At 38.9% G+C, this 23,260-nt stretch overlaps 1 protein-coding gene across 8 annotated transcripts in view; it reads left to right on the top strand.

Annotated features, from left to right (window-relative positions):
* The first annotated feature begins 3,882 nt into the window (after positions 1-3,882).
* The window catches only part of PUM2 (pumilio RNA binding family member 2), a 92,110-nt gene continuing 72,732 nt past the window's right edge, over positions 3,883-23,260 (top strand). For 7 of the 8 annotated variants that reach the window (XM_049696354.1, XM_049696355.1, XM_049696356.1 and 4 more), the window contains exon 1: positions 3,883-4,036. The gene's annotated coding sequence lies outside the window, so the exon portion shown is untranslated. The remainder of the gene's footprint in view (positions 4,037-23,260) is intronic. The other variant, XM_049696358.1, reaches the window with a different exon arrangement.

The following is a 23,260-nucleotide window of genomic DNA, read 5'->3' on the forward strand; positions in this document are numbered from 1 at the left end:
TAACACAATACTGTAAATTAACTATACTTCAATTAAAAAATAAAAATACATTTAAATACTGAAATTAAGACAAATCAATATGGAAATGATGGATTAAAATAGAATGTAAATGTTATAAACCCTGACAAAGTGAAAAATAATATGAGCAAAAAATTAGGAAGTACAGGAAGGAGGTAGAAGGAAGTGAAAGTGTGCAGATCTATCTTTCATAGCAGGGAACTCAGTACTGACCAATATTGAAGCATTTAGTTTGAAAAAGTTACTCTGTCCCATTAGTGATTTTTATAATTGTGTTTAACCTTTGAGAAACCCTTTACAAGTCAATTTCTCTTGCAGTGAAGAAACATGCATCTGAGTATTTCCTTCATTTACTTCTTTTGTCAAATTCAAGTAAGACTAAATTCAACGCTGTACTTTAAAAACAGCCTGTGCGAATTGAGCCTATTCCTGTTACACTCTATCTATGTAGCTCCCTATCCATCCTTCTATCTGTATTTATCTATTTAATAATGGTGTTCACCAACTGTGGATATTTGTGGTATTTCTGTGATATTAAAATTGGGATGATATGAGCTTTTATTTCTTGAAGCTTTTATAAAGGTTTAAATTATTTTCATAAAAATGACAAAGTTAGGGCTTCCCTGGTGGTGCAGTGGTTGAGAGTCCACCTGCCGATGCAGGGGACACGGGTTCGTGCCCCAGTCCAGGAAGATGCCGCCGAGCGGCTGGGCCTGTGAGCCATGGCTGCTGAGCCTGCGCGTCCGGAGTCTGTGCTCCGCAACAGGAGAGGCCACAACAGTGAGAGGCCCAAGTAACACCAAAAAAAAAAAAAAAAAAAGACAAAGTTATAAAAGGAGTTTACAAGAAATTCCTTGAGCTGTCCCAATGGAAAGGGGGCATTTGCAAAGGGAATACTGAAATGGCATTATGCTGTAAGATGTGATCTGTCTAAGCTGGTGGTTCTCAATGGCTACACAGTATAACCACTGAGGAGCTTTTTTTTTTTTTTTTTTTTTGCGGTACACGGGCCTCTCACTGCTGTGGCCTCTCCCGTTGTGGAGCACAGGCTCCGGACGCACAGGCCCAGTGGCCATGGCTCATGGGCCTAGCTGCTCCGCTGGCATGTGGGATCTTCCCAGACCGGGGCATGAACCCGTGCCCCCTGCATCGGCAGGTGGACTCTCAACCACTGCGCCACCAGGGAATCCCTGAGGAGCTTTTTAAAAACATCAGTGTCCAGACTTCCGCCCACACCCATTAAATAAAAATCTCTGGGATGGGGCCTGGAAATTGATATCTTTAAAATGTTGCCCGGGTGATCCTGATATGCAACTCTGGTTGAGAACCACTTGTCTCAACAGGCTGTATAGACACATTCCTAAGATGCAATTTGTGTTGCTGGAAGGTCTAGGGCACTCATTCCATCCTATGCCTCCTCTGTCCCATGGGAATATCCACTGGACCTGTTTGTTACTCAAGAAGGGGAGAATGAATAATCTGGGTAGGCTACTTGGCCACAGTCTAGGTTCCCTTGTCGTCATAAGATGCCTGACAGCAGGAACTGAGGCAACATGCTTTCTTGCTGTCTTTTTCACATCCAGAAGGAGGGAGAGACTGGATCCTGCTCCCCCCCCCCAGATGCTCTGAGTTGGCATCTTCGTGTCTCACTGGCTCAAAATGGATAACCCACCCATTCCAGAAACAGTTCCTATTAAGTGAGATGGAATTATTGTGATTGGATCACCAATGCTTCTTAAACATTATTGTGTAGAGAAACTGCCTGGGAATCTTGTTAAAGTGCAGATTTTGATTCATTAAGTCTGGAGTGGGGCCGAGATTCTGCATTTCTAATGAGCTCCCAGGTGATTAAAGTGGCTGTCAGGCCTCAATGTCAATGACATTTACAATGTCCACCTTAAATATCAAGCACACCTGGTATTTATAGTAGCTGAGGCACTTGTTCTTTCCTTGCAGGTAAATCTACAAGAGAAGCCAATTATAATCATAAGGTGCTTAATGAGCAAGTCCAGATTGCAAAGCATACTAAAGGCACAGAAGCAAGAAACTGCTCACCATGCACAGGGAATCAGGAGCTGGAGATAGGCAGTCAAATCACTAAAGGGCTGGGCTTTGATTTGTGTTCTGCAGAGCACAAAACCTCTAACAGATTTACCATGGAAAAAAGTCTTATACAGTCAAATTTGTCTGGGAAATGTTGCATACCATGTCCCTCACTTGGATATTTGCAAAGCATATTTTGATTTTAAGGGTGCTAAGCAGTCTGGTAGTAAAGAAGCCTTTTGTTAAACAGCAATAATACCTCATAGACAGGACGGGCTATATATAATTTGTGGAGCCCAGTACAAAATGAAAACGAGGGCCCTCTCTTTTCCAAAGACTAAGACTTTCTAGATGGCAACAACGAAGCATTAAACCAATTGAGGAACGCTTCTTTCTAAAGCTTGAGGCTTTGTGGGACTGCACAGGTCACATGCTAGTGAAGCACCCTGCTTATGAGTATATTAAATGGGACAACGAAAAAGCTATAGTGCTTGCATACTATAAGCACTAAATAAATAATAACTATGGTATACGCATGGCTTTTAGTTAGAACTCTTGGTTGTGACAGAAACTCTCTTTATCTAGCTGAAGCAAAAAAGCAGATTTTATCTGAATCGAGGCATTTGTTTCACAACCCAAGAGGCCGCCAACAAGGTCCAGGAACAAAGGGAAAGAGAAATGTCAGAACTCTCCTCTTCTCTCTCAACTCCACTCGTCTCCATGGGTTTCCTATCCACACGGTAGGACCAATCAGCCCAGAGATCCCAGGTTTAAGAGACTTCTTAGGGGGAGATTAGGATCTCTTAGTCCCAGTTCCGAATTCTCAGGGAGGGCCTCTGATGGGTTCACCTCTTTTTACCCAGACTAAGCAACTGTACATAAACTCTTTTGCTGTTATCAGCTCAACGGCGGGAAAGGAGAAAGCAGGCAAAATATTTACATCCCAGTGTCTCCTATGCTTACGTGATTATAGGACATTTTTTACAGGGACATCTATTAGCATTGAACAGAACACACTTGGGCGTAGGAGAACCACCTGAGTTTCCTTTGTGTTTACCGGGCCAAGCACGGGGGGGAAGGGGGGCAGCAATCTGCTGAGCCGGCTCCACCTGCCCATGCAGTAAAGACTAGGAGAATGACAGTCCACTTAAAGGGTTCACTCTTCCACCCAAGTTGTGTCTCCACCGTCTTGCTTCGGGGAGAGGGTAAGGGTGAAACCTAAAGGCCTGGATTACTGTCCGGCTCTTGTGGGTGCCAGCACCACGAAAGCGAAGTGCGAGGAGTACACCGAGGTCGGGGGCGCTGATACCCGCACAGGCAGCTGGGGGAGAACAATGAGCTACGGGGCAGGAAGCCGAGGGTAAACGAGTTCTGAAGACTAGGCCCCACGCGGGAAGACAGAGACGTAAGCCGACTTCGGAAACACCACGCCTGCGCCTCCAGACCCCGGAGCGCGCTCCCGAGCCCGGCGCGAACTCTCGCCTGGCGCCCCTGCCGAGCGCAGAACCGGCAGCTAGCCCGAAAGGTGAGGGCGGGGGAGCACACGCGGGACGGAAGGCCGAAACGCGCGAGCGCAGAAAGCGTGCGCACGCGCAGAACTCCCGCCGGCCGGCGCCCGGAGCGCGGGAGAAGCGTCGGAAGCCACTGAGAGGAGCGGCACCTCGGTGAGTGCTCCCCTCCCTTATTTCCCGGAGTGCCTTGCGCGCGCCCGGTGGCCTGGGGGGAGGGGAGGGGAGGGGAGGCGGCGGTGGCAGCCATGTTGTTGTGAGTTTCTGTGTCTCACCCTCGGTACTTCGGTGGTTCGGAGGAGGAGGGGGAGGAGAAGGAGGAGGTGGGGTGGGGGGGAGGGAGGTAGGTGGAGAAAGAAGATATTGCCACCACCGAAGGCGGAGGAGGGGAGGACGGCCAAGAGCGACGCCGCCGTGTGCCCAACGGTCGGTGTCCCCGGCTGAGGCAGCGCGGCCGCAGCAGCCCCGTAAGTCAGTCGCGCTTGCACCCTCTCCCCGTGCTCTGGCGCCGTGGGGTTGGCTCCCCGGGCTTTGTGTGGCGGCCTTGGCGGGGGCCGCCTGCCGGAGGGAGGGTGGATGGGGCCTGCGGGCTGCCCGGGACGGCTGCGGCCTTGGGCCCGCTCGCACAATGCCGGGGGAGGGGTGCCGGAAGGGGGTGTGGGCCCGGCGGGGGGTGCTCTCGGCTTTCCCGCTTCCTTTCCTCCCCGCGCCTCAGCCTCGCGGCGCTGGGTGGCCCACCCGGCTCTTCCTTTGGTTTCGGCGCGCTCGGGGTTAGAGACCGAGCTGTCCGCCCGCTCGCCCAGCCCTTGGGCCGGGAATGGGGGGGAGAGGCCGGGTGGATCCCGAGAAGCGTGCGAGTTGGAAGTGGGCGAAGAGGAAGGCGTGGGCTTATGAAAACAAGTGTGGGAATTCTCGAGGGCCCGAGTGTGTGCAGGAAAAGCTTCCGGTAGACAGGTGTGGGTTTGAAAGAAAAGGCGACTTGGGTTCGGTGTGTTAGGAATGTTGTGTTTTTGTTATCGGAACAGATTTCGATACTTAGGGAAATGTGTACATTAAAACCAAAGAAGAGATTAGGGACTTAAAACATTTTAGCAGTCGTTTTGTATCTGAACTGGGCCAAATTTGGGGAAGACAAATTGTGAAAAGTTGTATGCCCAAACACGCGTGTAAAAGTTACTGTTACTTATGAGAACATAGCTAGGGGAAAACCGATTTTTCTTAGCTTTTCATTGTAACACATATTTAAACATTTGGGTAGGATGGGAATTGCGGACGTATTAGGTGTAATAAGACAATCATGTTAAAATCTGGACTTCAGTACTTTGTGAGATTTTAACTTAAGAAAACTGGTGACAGATTTTTTGGGGTGAAGTTTTTTGAGGAAAGCTTTATTAGATAAAGGCTTTTAAATGCTTGAGAGAAATGTAATACTTGTAAAGGTATTGTATACCAAGAAAATTTTAATAAAGGGTGTTACCTAAGGATTTTAAAAGCTTGTTTACTGCTTGGATTCATGTTTAATAGGTGACTCTTCACCATGTGACCTGGAGCATTGGAGGATGATTTAAGGATTTCTGGCTAGGAATCCGGTTAAAAACACAAAGATAAATAGTTTTAATTGGATACGTTTCTGTTCTTAGTTTTTTAATATCCTTTTAAAAAATGATTTGCTTTATCTGCACAGTCCTAAATAGTTGCTGGCATTTCCCTTATTTCAAGAATGTCTTTATAAGTCCAATTTTTGGTGAAATTCAGTTATTTTAGAATTGTCTTTCGGTGTCCTTGAGGGCGGTTTTTGTATGAAGTAAGCTGTATTTTTTAAAAAATTAAAGTTATATTTCAGAATCCTGGTTCTTTTTTTTTTTTAACATCTTTATTGGAGTATAATTGCTTTATAATGTTGTGTTACTTTCTGCTGTATAACAAAGTGAATCAGCTATACATATATCGCCATATCTCCTCCCTCTTGCGTCTCCCTCCCACCCTCCCTATCCCTCCCCTCTAGGTGGTCACAAAGCACCGAGCTGATCTCCCTGTGCTATGCGGCTGCTTCCCACTAGCTAGCTATTTCACATTTGGTAGTGTATATATGTCCATGCCACGCTCTCACTTCTAAAGTTCAGTTTTTTGTAAAGTTCATTTTTGTTATTTGCACAGGTCTCTTATCTTCGAGTTAGATTTGCGATTAACAAGCTTAAACATCTTCAAACAGTTTAAACTGTTTAATTTTAACACATGGTTTTCTTAATTTGAGTCTAAAGTTCTTTGATGTTTTGATATTAGTAAGATTTCAGCTTTTTTAAAAGTAAGTTAATTACTGCCGTATTAAAGTTGGTGTTACAAGGTTGTCACTTTAAATAGGCCAGTTTTTCTTAGGCATTACAAGTATATAAACCAAATAATGCAGTCTTAACACAGATACGAATATGAGGATTTTGTTTCTTAAACCTTCCATACTTGTCTATAAACATTTCTGGTGTTGAAAGATAATTTATTTTCTTGTGCAGGTACTTATCCTATTTACGGAAGTAATTATCAGAGATTTGGGCCAGGTGTGACATCCAAAACCAATCTTCTCAGTGACCAGACGGTCCCCTTTTTATAGATACTGATAGGATCTTCATAATTTTAAGTGGAGGTTGGTTCTATCTCCTGGACTCAAGTTCTTTGTAGTTTCTAATTTAACAACCTTTGAATTCGTTGCGTTTCTAAGATAGGAAAATATTCCGTATTTTCTCATGTTTTTAAGACTTGTGGATACATATTTTAGACATCTGAATGCTTGTACCACATATGGCTTCGTCTAGCTTGCATTCACAGTTTAAGGCCATTTTTATTGACAGGTGTGATTAAGATAATAATTGTACTTATAATAGTGTAAATTGGTTTGTGACATATTAGATTTTTTGCTGTTCTTAAGAAAGCATAAAAATAGTCTGACTTGCTCCCATTGTCCCACCTTCTCACTCTTCCCTTTGATGAGTTTGTAAGAAGGAACTGATCAAGTACGCTCAGCCCCTTTCCTCTTTCTCTTTGGGCGCCTGCCCCCTGCAGAAAGCACTTTGCTTTTTCTGGAGGCCACCAGGGATAGACTCTGTCCCTTTCTGGAGGAGGACCATGGTTGTCCGGTGCTACCTGTGACTGCGTTAGGATAATTGTGGGGTGTGGTGTTAGGAAGCCCTGTTCCTCTAGGTTTAGATTATGCTTTCCAGTGTAGCTTTTCAGTAATAAAGGAGCTATTTAGATTACCATCAGCCTAACTCCTAATGTCTCTCACTCCTGAATTCTGATGTGGTGGGAAAAAGGTTTCTTCAAACCCTATCATTTAGAAGCTAACGTTTAAATAGTGATTTTTATATTTAGCAATATAGATAGAAGACATTTTTTAAAGTTGCTTTTGCAGTGGAAAAGTGAATTTACAGAGAAATATTATTTTCATGCTTTTCCAGTGATACATTGTATAGAATTATTGTATAGGTAGGTGCATGACATATGCTTTTTCTTCTCAGATTTTCATGTAGCAGTATGCTTAGAGACATAAGCTTAGTAATATTTTTTCCCTAGTGACTTTTCCTTTCAGTAACTCAAAAGATCCAGCTTATTTATAAATGAGAAATTAAAGCTTGCCTAATTGAACACAAGTGTCAGCTTCCAAAGAGTCTTTTTTTTTTTGGCCATGCCGCGAGGCTTGCGGGGTCTTAGTTCCCCAACCAGGGATTGAATCCCGGCCCACAGCAGTGAAAGCGCTCAGTCCTAACCACTGGACCGCCAGGGAATTCCCACAGAGGGTCATTTTAATTCTTACTGAAATTGCAGAAGGTTTTGTTTCATTGACTTTTTAAATTTATTTTATTTTATCGTATTTATTTATTTATTTTTGGCTGCATTGGGTCTTCGTTGCTGTGCACAGGCTTTCTCTAGTTGCAGCGAGTGGGGGCTACTCTTCGTTGTGGTGCACATGCTTCTCATTGCAGTGGCTTCTCTTGTTGCGGAGCACGGGCTCTAGGCACGTAGTTGTGGCACACGGGCTTTAGAGCGCAGGCTCAGTAATTGTGGCGCAGGGCCTTAGTTGCTCCACGGCATGTGGGATCTTCCCAGACCAGGGATCGAACCCGTGTCCCCTGCATTGGCAGGCGGATTCTTAACCACTGCACCACCAGGGAAGTCCCTCATTGATTTTTCTTAAAATGAAAAGTTGTGTTTGGCCCTTGCCTGACTCATTTTTCTAAAGTGCATTAAAGAATTAAAAAGGGATAAGAACCTGCTGTATAAATAAATAAATAAAATTCAAAAATTCAAAAAAAAGAAGTTAAAAGGGATGGTTATTCAAGCATGTTGGCAAAAAGATAGTTTCTTTAGTATATACCACCTCTGCAAATATAGCTTCTGTAATCCCATCCATTTTCAGTTTACATATCACAGATTTTCACTTCTTATTCTCTTACTATTCTTTTATGGAGCGAGAAAAGATTATAGAGTACTAGAAAACATCTAGATTGTGTACACCTTATATATATATTCCAGAATTTCACTGTAGCTACCAAATACAAAAAGGGGGAAGAAGTGTGAAGGGAGAAGGGGTAGTTAGGGTGTCAGAATACTTTGACTGCAAATGGTACAGCAAAAGAAGGCAGCCATTTTCACCTCCCTAGGGTGATATGTATATTTGGGCCATAAAAATCTCCAAAAATCTGCTTCCTGGAAGGGATTTGGTGAAATTGACTGTAAAGTGACATTACAAAACCACGTATTCGATACCTGCCTAGGAAAATAAAACCACCAGAATACATAAAAAATAGTATGGGGGGGGTTTAACTTCTTTCTTTTTTTCCTTTAGTCCCCCAGAAAAAAAGTTTGTAGAGAGACTAGTTTTAGAGAAATCTTTGTGGTTTCAGTTTTACTGGACATTTTATGTCAAGAGTAGCAAGTTCTAGATCTCAAGGTGGTAATCTCTGATTTTAGGCACTGTTTCTGAAAGAGATCAGCAGGAGATAGTCTTCACTAATGTATAAGATGGTTTTATTCATTCTCACGTTAAAAAAAGCTAAATAAATGGCAGAGGCAGGCTGACTCTAAGTACAGGTCTTTTGCTAAGCAGTCAAATGAGGCACATTGTTGGTAGAGAAAAATATGGACTATGGTATGACTTTGTTACATACCAACAAAGAATTGTATACAGGAAGGAGCTACCTGTGTCTTCCATTTTGGTGACCAGGTCATTTATTTAACATCTATGTAGTATTAGCACTTTTAGCATGATTTAATGCAAAACGTTGTACTTTATGTGGCAAAACCTGAGTCATTTGAAACCAATTTAACATAAACAGAATTAAGATTTGGAGTTTAGAGAAGGTGATAGCTCCAGGTTTTGCCTACAGATGTTTTCTTAGACCACCTTGCAGTTGAAATATAATTGATTGCTTTTCATCCAAAGGTGCCTTCATTTAATCTCTAAATTATTTGGCTCCTACACTGGCAAAAATAGGAGTATTCAAGGATCTTGCCAAAGATAAATTGTTAATTTTTATGGTAAGTCTGGTTGAGAAGATACTCATGGAGTATTACCTGACTTTCAGCCCATTTGTTACTCTGGGTATTCTAAGTTGTATCATTTCATCAAGCTAGACTACCAGAAACTTGCATTCATTTTTTGAGGTTTGCAGGCCTATCATGTGCCAGATTGTCCTTAGATGTTAGTGGTACAGTGATCCCTGTTCTTATAGTTTTACTGTAACTATCAGCTTATGTTTACAGTGGAGAGGAAGATGATTAAACTCATGTTTACACAGTGCAGTACACTAAGTGCCACTGGAGGTGGTGTTGCAAAAGTGCTCTGGACTTAGGTAGACACTGCAGGGGGTCAGGAAAAGCTTTCCAGAAGAGGTAAAGTTGACTATAAAAAGACTTAGAAAAGTTAATTTAGTCAAGAGATGGGTGAAGTAGTAGCATTTAGCCAGAGGGTTTAGTATGTGTAGTGACCCAGATAGGGGAGAATGGCAGAGCTTAAAGTGGAGGTAAGGAGGAGAATTGAAAAGATTTGATTGGAGATACAGGTAGCAGCACACGAGATTAAAGGGCCTTTTTTTTTTTTTAATGTATTTATTTATTTGGTTGCGTTGGGTCTTCGTTGCTGTGCACCGGCTTTCTCTAGTTGCGGTGAGCAGGGGCTACTCTTCATTGCGGTGCGTGGGCTTCTCACTGTCGTGGCTTCTCTTGTTGAGGAGCACGGGCTCTAGGCACGAGGACTTCAGTAGTTGTGGCACGTGGGCTCAGTAGTTTTGGTGCACCGGCTTAGTTGCTTCGCGGCATGTGGGATCTTCCCAGACCAGGGATCAAACACGTGTCCCCTGCATTGGTAGGCGGATTCTTAACCACTGCGCCACCAGGGAAATCCAGGGCCTTTTTTAATTTGAATAATTCTGAAGAAGACTTTGGAGATCCAAGATTACATCTTGGGAAGATTCAGACTATATTTTCCAGCAACCCTTAACATAATTACTGTGAATCGCTTTCCCTGGATTGTGTTAGAGGAGTTAGACACATGACTTTCCTTCAGGGATTGACTCTAAAAAAATGAGATTCTGAAACCTTGCATCTGCGAAGAGAGTTGTTGAGCATATTTTCTATTACAACTCTGTGTTCTCTATAATACCCCATATAAGAGATTTCTTTTAAAGCTTAGTGTTAGAAATAAGGATGTCTCCAAGGAATTGGATAATGAAAATTTTTTGTAATGTGCTGTGTCACCCCCCCATCTTTGTGTCTTTCAGAAGTTAAAGTTCTTACTGTTTTTGTTATTTAGTATTTGCTTAGTTATTTTCCTAAGATTAGTTTTTGTTTTATTGTATACATTTCCTATGAGTTACTTGGTGTGCCTTCTTCCAAAAATTTTTATTTAAATGAATATAGAGTAAATTTCATTTAGATTATACTCAAGACTATTTCTACCACAGACACTTTTTATGGCATATAACTTAGTACTCCCTGAAACTGACATAGATTTGTTTTCTCTTTTCAGACACTGCAGTCTAGGTGTTTGGTTTTTGGTTGTTTTCTAAGCAACAACTTAGAATTTTTTTTTTTAAACTTTTATGTCTTTAGGAAATTGGTTTGGTCATATCACTTTAAAGTTATTGGGAAACAGATCACCAATTCAAGGCTTGTTCTTGAATATTTGAGGAACTTTTTAAAAAATCACAATTCATATTCATCACCTAAAAAATTTCCTCATATTTGTTTAATTCAAAGATTTGTACAGCTAATATTTTTCTTAGACTATTTATTATGCCTATCATGAACTAAACATTTTAAAACCTTTTAACTGTCATAGGTTATGACTTTTCCTAGACAAAAGTTCAAGAAAGTTGAAATAGATAACTTGTTCATTTTTTTCTTGGAAATGACTAGAAATAGCTGCTTCTCAAAATAATCAGCTTTGTGTTAACATGCTTACAGAAAGTTACAATAATACTGGGTTAAAGTTAAGCAGATTTATTTATTTATGCATGCATGCATGTCGCACTGTGCTGCTTGTAGGATCTTAGTTCCTCAACCAGGGATGGAACCCAGGCCTTCAGCAGTGTAAGCGCAGAGTCATAACCACCGGACTGCCAGGAAATTCCCAGTTAAACAGTTTTAATTGTGGGACTTCTCAGAGCCTTTACTATGCTGTTATCACAGAGAATGAATTCCAGAATGACCATGTACTCAGCTTGCAAAAGAACAAGTGGGTGCTGGGGAGCAGCATATCTTAAATGTATTGGACGAGAAACCTCTTATTTTAAAGAACACTGTGCATTGGTGATTAAGGAACACACTTTGGAAAATTTTTGTCGGAAGAAAAAATCTTTTAAAAACTGCACTAAAGTCTGCTGCTTAAAGTGGTTTTTATTTTTTCCAGTTGTCTCAGACCATGAACTCAAATGATTTCCTTTAGTCCTCTGTTACAGCCTAATTAACATTTCTTCAGTTATTTCTCCTTGGTGCCATACTGATTCTATTGATACTGTGTAACAATTGAAAATTACTAGGTAGCCATTCTAGACAAGTCTTCTGTTGTTGGGCATTCAGCCTAGTACTAAACTGAACTGAAAATAGCACAAGATTGCTTGTACTCTATTGACTGTGATAAAGCTTCTAAATTATAATGTGTTTAAACTGTATTAATATAGGACCTTTTTTAAAAAAACTTTCATTTGCTAATGTCAACAAGCCTTACAACACAGAAATATAAAAAGATAAAACCAACACCTACCCCCTCTCCTACCAAAGTTAGATGTTTATTTTTTTCATACTCCACACAAATATATACATTGCCCCTCTTTTGTTAAACAAAACTGGGATCAGGTTACACACCTTAGGCAACTTGGTGTTTTTATTTAATATCATGGATATTTTATTGTATTAGTACATATAACTTTAATAACTTGTAATACTTAGTGTATGGCTTTTTATTTTGCTAACGCATTTTTGTCGAGTTTAGGTTGTTCATTTTCTGTTTTTGAACCACTGCAGGCAGTGTTGCAGCAAATACCATTATTCAGTTCATCTTTTTATGTTATTGTTTATGTAAGTTAAATTACCAGAAGAGAAATTACTGTGTCAAAGGATTATATATTGAGTCTTAAACAGAAAAAAATATGTTCACTCATTATGATGAGTTAATATTCTAGAAAGGACTTATATTACAATTTCACATATTATCTATTTTAGTCTGCACAATAACCTTATGAGGAAGCATTGTTATTCTCATCTGTAAATGGGGAAACAGAACCAGAGAGTTCAAGTGGTCTGAGTTCATTCAGCTAGTTAGAGGCAAACATGGTACCATATTCTAGATCTTTTGGTTCTGGTTTCTGTTTCTGTTACACCATGATGAATGACACAAAATTTTTTAATTGGAAAACCATTAGGGTGCTTGTGAATATATCCCTTAGCTGTAGGTGGTATGGTGTATGTAAGGCTTTCAATCCTATCTGCACAGGGAAGCATTGCCTGGAGAGCTTAAAAATGCTAATAAAAATCTGTGCCTTTCTCCCTGCCCAGACTAATTCAAATAAGTCTTAGATAGGTGGGATCTTAGTGTTGGTAGTTTTCAAACCTTCTGTCTAGATTCTGATGTACTGTGAGGATTTGAGAACCAGTGACCTTAAAATTGAGGTGCTAATGTCCCTGAGGAGTACATGAAGTGTTTCCAAAATGTTAGCACGTTTAGTTTCCTGAGGATCAATTTACAGATCCTCACTATGTGTACTGAGAAGGGCACATCTTTGATCCATCTCAGATTTTAATGTGGTGTATTTTACCCCGGATAATTAACCTTCAGGGCACCAGACTTGGAGTTAGCTTCCTCTAGTGATTAATTTTATGTATTCACATTGCTGTGTGAAACTGGAGTATTTTGGCTTCTATTGGGATTTTCTGAATTCGGGTCAGTGATAGTCTTGAGTGGTAGGGAGTGATGGTAAATTGTTTTTAAACCAGCTCACCTCTTCTTTCCTAAGTTTTTGTCAAAGAATACTTACAAAGAACAATACTATGAAATACTTTGAAAGCTAGAAATACGTAAATCATGTTTGTTATAGCATACTGTCAAATATATTGTGTTTAAATGTATGATTTGGTTGGCTCCATTGTTTTTTTTAAACACTTTGCAGAAATATATCAAAGAGTAAGGTAGAACTAACTTAGATTTAAAAAAAGTGCTGACCACAGTGTAATTCCTTTAAATAAGGTGATGATAGAATATTTAGATATACAAATTGGATTTTGATTTTTTTTAAACTCAAAGTCTCATGAAGGTGTGGCTAGAGATAGTTACTATAGTAGGTATTGGGTATATGTGTAAATTCCTTTATATCATCTTAAAAACCCTTAAAAGTTTACAGATAAGGGGTGGGATTGAACCTGGGCCCATGGCAGTGAGAGCACTGAGTCCTAACCACTGGACCGCCAGGGAATTCCAGAGAATATTTTTAAGTGATGCTTAATTTATTGAAAAGATGTTTTTCTGTTATGTTTGTTGATAAGTCATGATAACCTCTCTTATGTATAGGTGTATGTATATTTGAGTTCTACCATATAAGACTATTGATTTCCAAGTTAACTTGTTTATAGTGATTTTTAACGTGTATATATTTTAAATATTTTAAAAATATAAGTAACAAATGGCAAATATTCAGAGTATAGAACTATAAAATGTAAAATAAAAATCATGCATACCCTTTTCCTGATGTGACCACTGTTAATGGTTGTGTCACTCTTTCTGATTGTTTTCTGTTTTACAAAAGTGGAATGATAGAAACACTGTTTTCACCTTGCCTTTTCACTTAGTATCCTAGAATTTTTTCCATGTATGCGTAAATGTATCCATTTCATGCTTTTTAATGGGTGTATAGTTGATAATATTATCATTTTCCCTCTCTCCCTATTACAGTATTTAGTATCCTTCTTTTGGTCTCCTTCCTCATGACTGTTAACATTTCACAGAACACTGGCATAACCAGAAAGTGCAAAATTGTGGTTCATGTTTTTTCTATCATAATTCTGATTGAGAGAAGTTTTAAAGTCTGATGGATAAGATGATATTAATACATTGAAAAATATAAATTAAATGCCATGAGAATTGAGAAAAAGATGACTTGGAGGAGGTTTTAATGGAGAAAGTGGCATTTGAGCCAAACTTTAAGGGATTTGTAGGATCTGCACATGAAGAGATAAATGGCAAAGAGCTGTCCAGGGGACTGGAATAGTTTAGCAAAAGGAAGGTTGGGGAACAGAGTGATGGTTTATGCTTGGTTGGTATAGAAAAGAGCATGGAGCTTTTGAAGTCTTGATGGTGTTGAATCCTCTGCCATTTTAGTAGCTTTGTCTATTACGGTAGGGAAATTGACCACAATTTCCTTATTTGTAAAGTAGGTATACAATACCTACTTTGCTGAATTGTAATGAGAATTAAATATAATGTTCCTAGTATCATCTCTGGCATAAAATCAAGTGCTCAGTACATTCTCTTGTTCTCTTTGGGGGATGGTGTCTGATAGAAATTAGTGCAAGGAGGTTTATGCTCATTTGGAAATCAGTTTTGTTTTGTTTTTTTAAATTTCATATACTACTTGTCAAAAATATGGTTGAAATAATAAGTGATGTTAGGTTTAAACAACAGCTTGGACCATAAGTCAGTTAACTTTCTGGAGAGTAACCCACTTTATAAGTTGCAGTTTATAAATGTTTTGTTTAAAAGTGTGTGTGTGTGTGCGTGTGTGTGTGTGGTGGAGGGGGTGTCCAAATTGTACCTATCCTTCAGGGCCCAGCTTAAATACCACCTGCTTCACATGGCTGCTTGTCATATTGTTATTTTGTTAAACTTATGGAAATTTTCAAGCACAAGTAGAATAGTACAGTACACCCTTGGAGATCTATCATCCATATTCAACAGTGTGTGAAATCTTTATACCCATATTTTACTTTTTTGAATATTTCAAAGCAAATCCCAGACAGTAGCCAGTTTAAGCATAAATTCTCTTACTGATGAGAACTTATTAAAAAATGCAATCTTCTTGCTATTATCACAGCTAACAAAATTCCTTAATATCATCTAATACCCATTCTATATCTAGAATTCCCTGATTTTCTAAAAAGTTTTTTTATAGTTGGTTTGTTAGAATCAGGAGTCAAGCAAGGTTTATACAATGTATTTGACTTTTAAGTCTTTTAGTGTATATAATAGTTCTCCCTCTCCTCTTTTAAAAATTTCATTGATAGTGAAATGAGGTGAATTTTTTCTTTTTTCCATATTCTAGATTGGGCGATTGCTTCCTTGTGTTATCTATTGACTTTGCTCTCTCTCTCTCTCATATTTCTGATAAATCAGTATTTAGATCTAGCAGCTTTATTATTAGATTGATGTTTACTGGGGGGTTTTTTTAGGCAGTAATTCTTCATTGGTGGTACTGTTTTGTATTACATTATGTCATGAGGCATATAATGTCTGCTTGTTCCACTTTTAGGGTGATGGCATATTAAATTACATATAAGAACATTAATTTAGAAATACTGCTTTTGGGGGACTCACTTCATGATATATCTTGGACATTTCACATGTATCTTGGACGCATTAGAGCCACTTTGCATTATCTAATAATTATCTTCATTTCCATCTAAGTTATTTGACCTACTTCTCTCAGGTGATATGTAAAAGCATGAAAAACTAGCATTGATTGAGGTTGTTTTAGTGTGTAGATCTTCTCTAAACAGTATTTTGTTTTTCAAAGAAAAAAAAGAATTTCCATAAGCAGTATTTTATTTCTTAAACTAAACCAATTGAGAGAATGCCTTGTAATACAAGAGACTTTGTAAGGACTCAAATATATGGTGATTCGCCTTTGAGAGAATTCTAAGGGAAAAAAAAAACCTTGTCTTATATTTGCATTAAGTAAGTATATATTTACCCTATTTAATCTCCTTGAGAAATATGATATCTGAGATTGATCTCAAAGAGCTAAAGTATTCTTGCACATAAATATTTGGTTAACTTTTATTTAATGTCTTAATGCCGGTGCTGAAACAATCTTAATTTCTAATCTTAGTTAGAAGATTTGAGCTAGAGTCTTTGAAGATTTCTGGTTTCTGGGAGTCTGTATATTGATAACACATTTTTTTTGCCAAGTTTTATTCAAAATGTAAAATTTGACTTTTCCTTAATATAGTCAAGTCAGTTATACAGTACTGTTCTTAATGCTGGTAAAACAAGTATGTAATTCCCCCATGAAGTACGTGGACAAATGAGTAGCAAATATCAAAAAAATATTTATGGTTCCTGGCTTAGTTACCACCTGAGTGACTTGTCCAACACCACTAGAAAAGTGTGTGATTCAATTTGTACCCCCAGATAAATAACAGATTACTAGGTGTTGATGGTGGTTCCTAGAGACTTCTAATATTAAGTCTGTGAAGGCTAATGGTCTGCCAGAAATACTTACACCTGGATTTACGTTTGCCTTTGTCATATGGATAAGAAAAGGTATTGCTAAACAAATGAATTTTGTTGGAAAATTTGCGTAAGTGATTTACTATGCTGAAGAGACTAAGGTATTCTTAAGGACTTTAGTACCTGTTTTCAATGGATACCACTAATGCTCAATGATTATGTTCACTAAAAACAGTCCAAAGAGTATGACTACTAAGAATATTTTATAAGCAGCTTAAGTTACTCTTTGTGTGTATTGACTTACGTGAATCAATTAAGTTTTCATGTAATTTTTAAAAAAATATTTATTTATTAGGGTGCGCCAGGTCTTCGTTGCTGCATGTGGGATCTTTTAGCTGGGACATACAGGCTTCTTAGTTGCAGCATGCAGACTCTTCAGTTGTGGCACGCTTGAGGGATCTAGTTCCTGGACCAAGGATTGAACCCAGGCCCCCTGCATTGGGAGCATGGAGTCTTACCCAGTGGACCACCAGGGAAGTCCCAGTTTTCATGTAATTTTGTTGTTTTCGTAATGAATGCATGAGGTAGCAGCAGCCTCTAGGTATTAGAGGACCAGTTTGGAGAAGTAGCGCCAATGGGAAGTTGCACTCATTTTATGTTTGGTAAATGTTTTCAGTTGTACAAAAAGTCTGAGGAAAAGTCTTGTTTATGTCTCTATAAAATGAGCATTGTGTATTCATATATATGAAGGCATTTATAAACAGTCACTATCCAGATATTAGATGATTTCATGATCTGAATTTACATTTCATAAAATATAGAACGATTTTTTTCATTCAGTATATATTGAGCATTTTGGTGGCTAAGACACAGTTCCTAGCCCCTTTAACTCCAGAGTTTAATTACTACTATGGCTTTAAAATAGAACTAATTATAAAACTATAAAAATGTAATTGGTGTTATATGCTGGTGCTTTAATACCATTTATTGTAGCTTTAAATGGTTTTTGCCCCCCAACCTATTTTTTATGGTAGGCATATGGTAAGGAATTGGATCAGATGTTACCTAAGAAAATAATGCATATTCTTGGTTCATTACACCAACTATTTGTAAACCTTTTGGCTTACGCATTAGTAAATATGAAAACCCACAAAACTTAACCAAGTTGTTATTTGAAGTACTTGATCTGTTTTTCTCACATAATTAGTAATGTTGTCTACAGAAAAATTAACTAATACTGTTAAATTTTAGAACTTAATAAGACACTCTACTTTTGCTAAGAAACATCATAACCTCAAAAACTATTAACTTTTGTTTGTTTGTTTGTTTGCGGTATGCGGGCCTCTCACTGTTGTGGCCTCTCCCGTTGCGGACGCGCAGGCTCAGCGGCCATGGCTCACGGGCCCAGCCGCTCCGCGGCATGTGGGATATTCCCGGACTGGTGCACGAACCCATGTCCCCTGCATCAGCAGGCGGACTCTCAACCACTGCGCCACCAGGGAAGCCCCAAAAACTAGTAACTTTTTAATTTAAATTTACCTCAAGATTACACATGGTCTTGTCCATAGAAAAGTTTCTATTATGTATTTTCTATATTAGCAAATTCTAATTGTTTAAGGAAATAATATTGGAAAACTTCATGGCTTAATAATGCAGACCAAAAAAAAAAAAACAATGAAGACAGACTTTACACCCCCAAGCAGTATAGTGTGTACTATAATTCTGGGATACATTTTCTTCAAGGGAACTAGTCAGGTCAGTATTATATAACTGATAGCTAGATACTCCATTGCTTGTTGAAAGAAGAGATTGTTCTCTTTCTTCCTTAGGTCTAACCACGCAGGGGAGAGTTGTTAAATTATGTCCAGATTCTTTTCCCTTGCCATCAGGTGACACCAGCGCAGAAATTTTAAGAGTCCTTAGTGGCATATGTGTGACCCCCACCCCTGCAGTTTCATTATGGTTAATATGAAGGTCATTGCAGAAGAATCGAAAGTGTTTATTTTCTTTGTATCTCATTGTTTTGCCTACTTTCTCCTCCATTTGCGTTCTCATAGTTGAAATAAATAACACCTTAAACTGAAAAGCTGAGCTTGAGTCTTGCTTTGTGAGTTTTGTTTTGTCTTTTTTTGTGTGTGTGTGATACGCGGGCCTCTCACTGTTGGCGGCCTCTCCCGTTGCGGAGCACAGGCTCCGGATGCGCAGGCTCAGCGGCCATGGCTGATGGGTCTAGCCGCTCCGTGGGATGTGGGATCTTCCTGGACCGGGGCACGAACCCGTGTCCCCTGCATCGGCAGGAGGACTCTCAACCACTGCGCCCCGAGGGAAGCCCCTATCTTGTTTTTAAAGTCTTTTCCCCATAACCCACCCTGGTCATTGAAAGAAAATAATAAAATAATCTCCATTAAACGTAATATGAAATTCCCGTTCATTATTAAAATAAAAAATGTACATGGTGAGAGTATAAATGAAAAGGTTGAAAGCAAAGCCCTGATGCTTAACTTTGGGTCTGCTCGAGTTTGAGAGTGAATTATCTGCATTTGATTTTTTGTGGAACAGTCGAGAGTAAATGCACGAGAGCAGAGGTCAGCAAACTTTGGCCTACAGGCCAGATCTGGCCCACCAACTGTTTTTGTTTGAACTGCTCTCTAGAATTGACTTCTAGAATTTTTAATGGTTGGGGGAAAAAATCAAAAGAAAAATAATATTTTGTGACACATGAAAAAATATGGAATTCAGACTTCACTGTTCATAAATAAAGTTTTATTAGGACACATTCGTGCTCACTCATTTTCTTATTGTCTATGGCTGCTTTTGTGCTACAGATGCACAGTTGAGAAGTTGAGGGACCATATGGCCTGTAAAGTCTAAAATGTATACTGTCTGGCTCTTTACAGAATAAGTTTGTTGACCCCTGCACTAGGGCATGATTCACCACAAAAGTATGTGGATCCATATAGCTAAGATACCTCTCGCATTTATCCAGAGTTTCTTTACCTTATTACCTTATCTGTTTGGACCACAGATGAAAATGTAGAAGTAAGCAAAGAAGAGGCTTTGGTAAAGCTCTGATGCTTTTATTCCTGAGAAGATTTCTTTTTTTTTTTTTCAGTTTCTCGAATTTATTGTTCTGTCCCTCTCTTTGTCTCTCTTTGTACCAATACCATATTGTTTTGATCTCTTTAGTTTTATCATAATTTCAGTTCATGTTATACAGTCATCTTTTAAAACATCAACTTTATCGAGGTCTAATTTACATACACTAAAAAGTATATGGTTCACCAATACCAATCAATCTATACACTAATGTAACAACCCCAGAATTAATATACAGAAGTACTTCTTTTCAGGTAATCCTCTCTGCTTCCCAACCCCAAGCAACCACTGATTTGCTTTTTGATACTACTGATTCATTTTGGAATCACACAATACGCATTCTTTTGTGTGAAGGTTTTTATTCCACATTTGAAGATTCATCCCTGTTGTGGCACTGTTCGCTCCTTTTTATCAATGAGCAGTACACCATCGTATGGCATAACAGTGTGTTTATCCAGTCATCTGTGTAGAGGTGTTTCTGTCATTTCCATTATAAAGATGCTCTAAATAGGTACAGGACTTTATGTGGGCATAGTCTTCATTTCTCTTAGGTAAATGCCTTGGATGCACATAGCTTGATCACATGGTAAGTGCATGTTTAACTAAATAAGACACTGCCTGAGAAGATTTCTTAAGTCTACTCCTTTTTTCCTAATAAAAATCTCCTTTCATTCATAGATTATACAGATTTATTGTAATAAACTAAAAATTGTGATATTTTTAATAGCTACACTATACTTTATAGATGTGTTATATCACTTAAATATTGTGAGGCAGTTATGCAGCTTATAATTTCAGGATCTGCAAGCAACACTGCTACAAACATCTTTGTACATAAAACTTTTTTGTATTTAGGTTTTCTTTTTAGGATTGATTTTCAAAGTTAGGGAGATGGGCTCAAGATGTACGAACCTGTATATATGATGCCAAATTGCTTTCCTAAGAAAGGATTGTAACTTTAGAATGTGTTTTTGTGTTTGTTGGAGGTAGTTTCCTTCTTAGAGCTTATTTACTCTTACAAGTCTACCACACTCATCTGAGGCTACAGATTACTACAAATTAAAAGCAACCTAATTAGAAAGGTCAGAAGGGATACTGTATGTTCAAGTCAAGTGATATTTAACCTGACAAGGCAGGAAGCTGAAATACTAACAGAAGCATACAAGAAACACAAAACATTGAGCACCCCAAGAGTCTCAGGAAGTATCAGTTCTTTCTCGAGTAGTATGTAATGATCTTAATAGTAACTAGTTATTTGTTCAGCACTTTTTATTAATTGCTCACAAAACACTTTTGGATACATTATCTAGTTTGATCTTCACAACAGATAAGTAAGATTTAGAGGTTGGACAACGGGCAAAAGTTAAAACTCGAACTCTCATATTCTGAATTAAAATCACATACTCTTTGTACTCTACCATATTATCTTAGATATAAAATTTGTCCATTATTCTTTCTTCAGGATTGCAGAATAATGAATCCATTTTAGAACTATTTCCATCCTAAATAATAAGAATCTTATGTTTTTGGCCCTAGTGGAATAATTCTTAATAAGGACAGTCTGTCCTCAGAGGATACAGGTAAATAAGATGTCACATGGGAGATTTTTTTTTTAATGACTGTAATTGGTGTGATCTTTGTATGTTGAGCCCAGATTTCAGGGCTTAATATCATTTAGTGTGTGTTCATAAATTGAATTATGAACTCAAAATTATATGGCTGCATTGTCAAGTTGGTAGGATTTAAATTTGAAGCATTCTTAAGAAATTAGAACACCTCTTTAGGTGATTGAAAGTATCAATACATGATTCCTGATAACATGTCAGCAGTATCTCAAAGCTTTCAAAGGATTGGCCATTAGGTTTGGGAAGCAGTTGATGCTTGGAAGAAGTTGAGGCTGTAATGGGATGGGAAATCTAGAAAATACAAGGTCTATAAAATGTAAGGTTTAAAGAAAGTGAAATCACAAATGTAAATCATCTTAAGAAAAAGAATATAAAGGACATCGAGTCTAGGGCAATATGGAGACCCTAGGAATTATTTAAATAGAAAAATAAAATGGACGCTGCCCAAATTTAGGAAATTTTAAAGAAACAAGGGAAATCAAAGATGGTTTGAGCAGACCATACTAGACATTAGAATGAATTGTGTCATGTGAGATGTAGAACTTTGATTGCGTGACTGAGAAGTGTAGGACACATTTGGACTAAGATTCCTTTACTTAATCAGATAATTGGGGGCCCCTCCAAACTATATATGTATTTAAGGATGTGCAGTTGTTCCTCAGTATCTGCAGGGTATTGGTTCCAGGTGCCTCCCCAGCCCAATACCAAAATCTGAGGATGTTCACGTTCCTTGTATAAAATGGTGTAGCATTTGCATATAACCTGTGTGCATACTAGGGTATACTTTAAATCATTTCTAGATTACTTATAATACCTAATACAATGTAAATGCTTTATAAATAGTTGTAAATACAATGTCAGTGCTATGTATTGATAAATAATTACCAGCCCTCAGGGAATTTAATTCCCTGCTTTTTGGAACTTTCTGGAATTTTTTTTTTAATACTTTTGATCCCTGATTGGTGAAACCTGCCAATGTGGAACTCATGGATATAGAGGGCCAACTGTATAATGTTGTGTGATAAACGAGTATTTTGATCTCAAACTGAGTTTTGTTTTAAATCACTAGGTGTCATGATGGTATGGCTAGAGATATTTTTTATAGTAGGTATTGGTTGTACATGTAAATTGGTTCATCTACATATGTTATCAAACTCATAATAAAATTTTTGCTTTACATGGGCTTATGTGTTTTGAAGAAATTGAGAGGAAAAACTAGTCCTTTGTACTTATGCACATACTTAGCATTTCTGGTGCTCTTAATTCCTTCCTGATTTGAGTTTCCATCTGGTACCCTTTTCCTTTAGCCTAGAATTTTTTTAAGGGATTTTCTGAGGTGGAAGTCTGTTTAACAAATTTTATTTTCCTTTTATCTAAAAATGTCTTTTAGCCTTTATTCTTGAAGGAGATTTCCATCAGATAAAAATTCTAGGTTAGCGTTTTTCTTCTTTCAGCCTTCTAAAGTCTGTCCTTTTTATTCTGGTCCCCATTGTTTCTAGTGCGAAGTCAGTGGTCACTCATCATTTTTCCCCTTTTTGTAATGTTTTTCCTCTCGCTGCTCTCAGGATTTTCTCTTTGATTTTCAGCACTTTTATTATGATGTGCGTAGATGTGGGGTCTCGTTTTTGTTTTTCCTGTTTATCTTGCCTGGGGTTTGCTGAGCATCTTTTTTTTGCGGTACGCGGGCCTCTCACTGTTCCGGCCTCTCCCGTTGCAGAGCACAGGCTCCGGACGCGCAGGCTCAGCGGCCATGGCTCATGGGCCTAGCCGCTCCGCGGCATGTGGGATCTTCCCGGACCGGGGCACGAACCCGTGTCCCCTGCATCGGCAGGCGGACTCTCAACCACTGCGCCACCAGGGAAGCCCCTCACTGAGCATCTTGAATCCGTAGATTTTGCTTTCATCAAGTTTAGGGGAATTTCTGGCCCTTGTTTTTATTAATTGATTGCGACGTTGGGTCTTCGTTGCTGCGCGCTGGCTTTCTCTAGTTGCATCAAGCGGGAGCTACTCTTTGTTGCGTTGGCAGGCTTCTCATTGCGGTG

The sequence above is a fragment of the Orcinus orca genome, chromosome 13 (assembly GCF_937001465.1).
Source record: "Orcinus orca chromosome 13, mOrcOrc1.1, whole genome shotgun sequence".
NCBI classification, from domain to species: domain Eukaryota; kingdom Metazoa; phylum Chordata; class Mammalia; order Artiodactyla; family Delphinidae; genus Orcinus; species Orcinus orca.